Source organism: Ictalurus furcatus, chromosome 1 (assembly GCF_023375685.1).
Source record: "Ictalurus furcatus strain D&B chromosome 1, Billie_1.0, whole genome shotgun sequence".
NCBI classification, from domain to species: Eukaryota; Metazoa; Chordata; class Actinopteri; order Siluriformes; family Ictaluridae; genus Ictalurus; species Ictalurus furcatus.
The window spans coordinates 9,291,892-9,297,891 of NC_071255.1; positions in this window are offsets into that span (position 1 = coordinate 9,291,892).

Genomic DNA, 6,000 nt, shown 5'->3' on the forward strand with positions numbered 1-6,000 from the left:
CATCCCTCAAAAGTACATATTTAAAAATGCCCAAGGGCACCACCAAAAAGCTCTCAACACAAAATGGACAGATGGTTGTTGACCCAAAGCAGCCAGATAATGGATAATAAAACTACACAAGCTGTTAAAATACCATTAAGCACAATCAAGGTCATAATAAAGTTCTTAAAAGTTGGAACAGCTGAGAAGTTTCCAAGAAGAGCACCCATGATTATATTGCATTATACGGAATAACGGTGAGGGAGGTAATGAATAACTTAACGATTACAGGTCATAGTGATTCTTGGGGTTGTTGGGTTTGTGAACGTTCATGAAACCAAGCTGTTTGGAAGAGTTGTGCAATAAACACACATCTTGAAAACAATGAAGAAAATGCAGGAACGGAACTTTGCCAAGTGTTATTTGGAAATAAAACTGGAATTGTTTTGTGGTCTGATGAAACCAAAATTGAACTCTTTGGCCATGAACAGTGGCACTGTATGATGGAAAATGTGAAACTATGAAATATTGTGGTGAAACCACTGTTGTGTTGGGGCTGTTGGGAAGATTGATAGCATCATGAAATCTACTAAGTACTAGGATAGTCAACAAGTCGGTTGCCTCCATAAATGGATCTTTTAACAAAGTATGTACGCTTAAATCCTGAACATGCATCCAGTGATTTTCAACGTCCTTCACAGTCTCTGGATTTACCCCAACCTGAAAAGCTGAATGAAGTATAGTTCATTATGTGCAAGCTAAGGAATATAAATGAGCTTCCTCTCCAAGTGTCTGCAGTCTTGTTATAGATTACAGGAAAAGATTTAGTTATTCTCTCTTCATCATACAGCAGGAAAAAATGGATAGAAAAATATCTTGAATGTTGACAAATTCAACTAATATTTCTCTTAATATTACTCTTTGTCTTAATTAAATTAATTAGATTATAGCAAATATCAGAGTATTAAGCTTGTTTAAAAAAATCTTGTTCTCTTGGCAGATAATTTTGCTTATTTTAAGCATTTATTTCTAGAAAGAATCAAAATTCTGTCAATAGAAAAAGAAATTTAAGCTTGAAATTAGGCTTAATGGTCTTATATTTGTTATACAATAGTCTCATAATGAGAAATATTGTAATGATATTTAAACGATGAGTGCCTAGAATTCTGGAGTTGAGTCTGGAGTTACACTGTTTACTGTTTCCGGTTATTTTTTCCCCTCCTAAATATTGCATAAAGTTTAGATTCACATTTTTTTTTTTTTTTTTTTAAGTTCACATTTTTTGTAATTATGTTGACATGTTTTTCCGTTTATTTTAATCGTATGAATGGAAACATGTCCCCTCATACTAACTACAAACTACAAAAGGTACACACTTTCAATTACTGATGAGTAATCAGTAATATGTGCAACAATTTTTTATAATGAATACCAAAATACAACTTGTTTGTGGTATGTTTTTGTGGCCAGTAGAGGGCAATTTTACCTTGTGATTTTAAATAATTCTACAATGCTCAGTCACAAGTCTAGAAAAGAAATATGAAAGCTGTGCGTATTTTCAATTCAATGTACAATCTTTTATTACTTAGTAATTAGTGATTAGTATTCATTTGTATTGAATTAATTAGTACAATTAGACTAGTTTTTTAAAAAAAAAATATTTAAATAGAACAATCTAAATTATGGGAATACCAATAAACTGTAAAAGATTAATAATATCAAGCCAAGGATTAAATTAATATACCGAATAGAGTTTTAAAATGGATTTTTCATGCTAAAAATAAAATCTCCAATTATGTTTTTTTTGTTTGTTTGTTTGTTTGTTTTTTTTTTACCATTTTTGAAATCTCACCCTATATTTATTTAAAAAAATATATATATATATATATATAATAATTTAAAAAGTTAATACAAATTCCTCATAAAAAGTAAGTTTGACCCCATTTGAATATAGCATTATTAGACCAATACTAAAAAAAACCCCACACAGTTTATGTATATATAATGACTGCAGTCCGGGTGAAACACTGTACCGTTACAGTAACTTTAGCAGGCTGCTACCAGTCATACCTGTTGCAGAATTGGAGACCAAATGAAATACAAGACTTCCAGATTAATCCTAGATCATGAGGCAAATATTCTGAACACATGTAACTGCAGATAATGTCCGAAACCTTTTATAGTTTTTGATTTCAAATTGTGTTTAGTTTTGCTTTATTTATAAGCTTTTATTATTATTATTTTATATATATATAAAATAAAGTGCATTCCAAGTGACTTTGTTTCAATCCTAACAAAGAAGAAACAGTGCCTTAACATGTGATTAATTCAGAATAGACTACATTCCAGAAAATACAGTAGACATATTTACCACCAGTAGTCAATAAAATAATAAATAAAAGCATTAAAGAAGGTGGCCCAGTGAGAAGTGTTGCCCCGTCAGAGCTCTAGGATCAGAGTTTAGTCCCTATTTTGGGTTGCTGTCTGTGTGGGGTTTCTGTGCACAGTGTCCGTGTCAGTTTCCTTTATGTTCTACAGTTTCCAACAAAAATTACTAGTGAGCAATATGTGCAATGCATGATAATAAATACAAAAAAAAAATGGGGGGAAAAAAAACTTATATGGCGTCTCTCATGGTGGAGTGCTTTTGTGTCCAGTAGAGGGCGATTTTGCCTTGCGAATAAAACAACAGAGTAAATCTCTTTGGCTCAAATACAAAGAAGTATGATCTGTGGTCATTTTTAAGCTCTTGTACAACCTATTATTTTTTAAATTGCATTTATTTAACTGCAAGTATGAAGTAGTGATTAGATTATACAACCGGACTTATTTTTAAATACAACGTAGTAATAGTATTATAAACACATCACAGAATCACCAAGGAACATCAATGCACTGTAAAAATATAAGGATGAGATTTCAGAAATATACTTAGTGGAGTTTTCGAATGGTTGTGTCATGCTAGAGTCACCATATAAGCACAATCTTCTCACAAATAAAGTAAACATAACCCCTTTTAAATGTAGTGTGAGACTAGAAAAGCTAAAACACCACTGTTTGTACGTATATAATGATACCATTGTACCATTGTTTAGATTAGACTACTTGCAGAATAATTAATGTTTGTACATATTACACGTTGGTCCAGTAATCCCAGGTCATGAAGCAAATTTGAACATAAGTAACTGTGCATAGAATATATAAACCCTTTATATTTTACCGAATCTGTTTTAATTCTGGATCCAGTGATAGACAGTGATCAATTAAATTTTATGTGTATAGCGCTTTTAACAGTGGACATCATCGCAAAGCAGCTTTACAGAACTATACAAATTCAGGTAAATTTTAAATGTCATAAATTTATTCCTAATGACCAAGCCAGTGGCTACAAGAGCAAGGAAAAACACACTGAGATGATATGAGGAAGAAACCTCATGAGAACCAGACACATAAGGGAAGCCATCCGCATCTGGGTGACAACGGATAGTGCAACTAAAAATAAATCCCTTCTATAACTGTGTACTACATGGTCAAAAAGTGCAATTGTGTGAATAGGAAATTCATAACCAGGAGTACAGAACTCTTCATATCAATTGCAGTCCTAAGGCTATTGTAGCAATTGTAGCCTAAGTCATAGTAGCAAAGCTGTTCATATCTGATCACCTACTGAGGCACCAGTTGGCCCTTATACTGTGTATAGCCATTCCTGAAATGGCCAATCTTTGTTCCTAAGATTGATGTTCTTTCCATCCCAAAGAGAGACATACAGTAGAGATGTGCCACGAGATTACTTTAGAATGGGTCACATTCCAAAAAATATAATAAACATCTATAAGGCTATTAGTGAATGAAATAATAAATAATAATAAAAAATAAAATCAGGCAGCTGTGGTGCAGCTTCGTTTTCCCTGGTTCAGTCCAGAGCTCGGGTTGCTGTCTGTTCTCCCCGATTCCAATTGGGTTTCCGCTGGATTCTCTGGTTTCCACCCACCTCCCACAAACATGGCAGTGGGTGAATTGGCTAAGATAAACTTCCTCTAGTTGTGCATGAGTGTGTAAAATTGTGGGTGCATGATGCTCTGTTCTTGAATCGTGTTCCATCCAGGATATATTCCCTCATTCCTCATGCCTAGCGTTCCTTGGATAGGCTTCGCATTCACCACAGTCCTGACCAGGATGAAATACCTGATAAAGATAACCGAATGAATGAATGAACTAAATCAAACATAAAAAGGAAATAAATATAATCCACACATACAAGTACATAAGAGATCAAATCCAGAGTAAATTCTTTGTTTCCATTTGTATACTGTAGATTGGTGAATTTCAAATTGATTTGGAGATGGCCTTATAACCCTTTCAAGATTGATGAGCGGTAACAATTGCTTTTCTGAGGTCATGGCTGATGTCCTTTCTTCTTGGCATGATGTAGACACACACCTGATTGCTCCAGAACAGCAAACTGTCAAGAATTGAGCTTTTATAGAGATTGTCACACTTCTTGATGATTACCTAAACTTGTGCATTTCCTTAGTAACACCTGGCAGCTAGTTACTCTTTTAATAATTGTGGAAATAGGATGGGTTATTTATTCCTACCTGAATGTTTCTGAATTTGACTTATTTAATAAAAAAAAAAAAAAAAAGGTACATATTGAAATCTGTTGTTTCTTTTTGTTGTTGTTGTCACCTGAGATTATTTGTTTGTTTTCTGTATAGATGTTGATGAGGACTATACAATTATTATTTAGGCCCTGATAAATGAAAACATTGAATTTAAGGAGGGTGTACTTTCTTTTTCCCATGACTGTAAAAATGGTTGTGCTATACGGAGACTGCAGTTTAGATGCTGTGTTGAAAAACGCTTCTTTACCGGCCCTATGCTTTACATCATGGATACTGTTAAGAAGTCATTTAAATATTTAGGGCTGAGGAAGCTAATTCTCATTTCAGATTTTCTTTTTAATCAGGTTTCATTATTCAATGACATGTTAATTACATTTTAAATGTAATTTTAGTATTTTGTTGTTGCACAGCAAACAGTAATTAGTATGGTACCATTTCATGCAAATATATTCCTAACACTCACTTGTGTTGCCTCAGTACAGTCCTCTGTTGTGTTCTTTTCAGTAGAGTTTTAAATAAATACAGAATGATGTACTCTTGTACAACATATTTTTTTCCCTTTTTTTGTAATCATCTGCTACTTTCAGCCATCCATGAGTAAAAATCCATGAGATGTTGGTAGACAGCGCCCCCTTTTGGTGAAGAAGTATTAAATCTCCACATTTTTGCAATGTGGTTAGTAGTGTAATCACAAATTCGCTTTCCTCCAGTGAAAACATCTTTTATTTTTTAATTTATTTTTTTGGACGTTGTCTAGCAGTGTTGAAATTTGAATCAGTTGGGTGAATTGGGACAATAGATAAACTGGAATGGTTAAATGCATTTATTTTCTGGACTGATTATTAAAAGTCAAAACATATGTTACTAAGCCCTTGCAGTGGAACTGCTCGGTAGAAATAACATGACTTCATTCATGACATCATGCAGTATAAGGGTGTCTGGTTAGCATCTACCTGGAAGGTCTTTTCATAAGGCTATAAAATTGTCATGGCCATATATCTTGCATACCTTATACATATTTATGAGGCAAACATACTGTACATGTACTACTTTAACAAAATAAGCATGAAATTAGATTAAATCATGTACATGTTTATAATTGAATCATTTTCAAAAGCATGAAATACCCCACAACTATTGTGCATTAAATTGTGCATTTATGAAAGAAGAAATATAAGTAGGGGAATAATGTAGACTGGTAAATATAGAACGTAACTTAGACCTACTTATTAAGCATTGATTTTTACTTAGTGAACTGTGTTCATATAATTTTAGAGATTTGTGTTCATGCTATTTTTTTTTAATCATGTTCTAATGCTCCTGCTGGAAATACATTTTAAAATGGTACATACCTTTTAGTGGTGTTTTCTTCTTCTTCTTCTTCCTCCTCTTATTA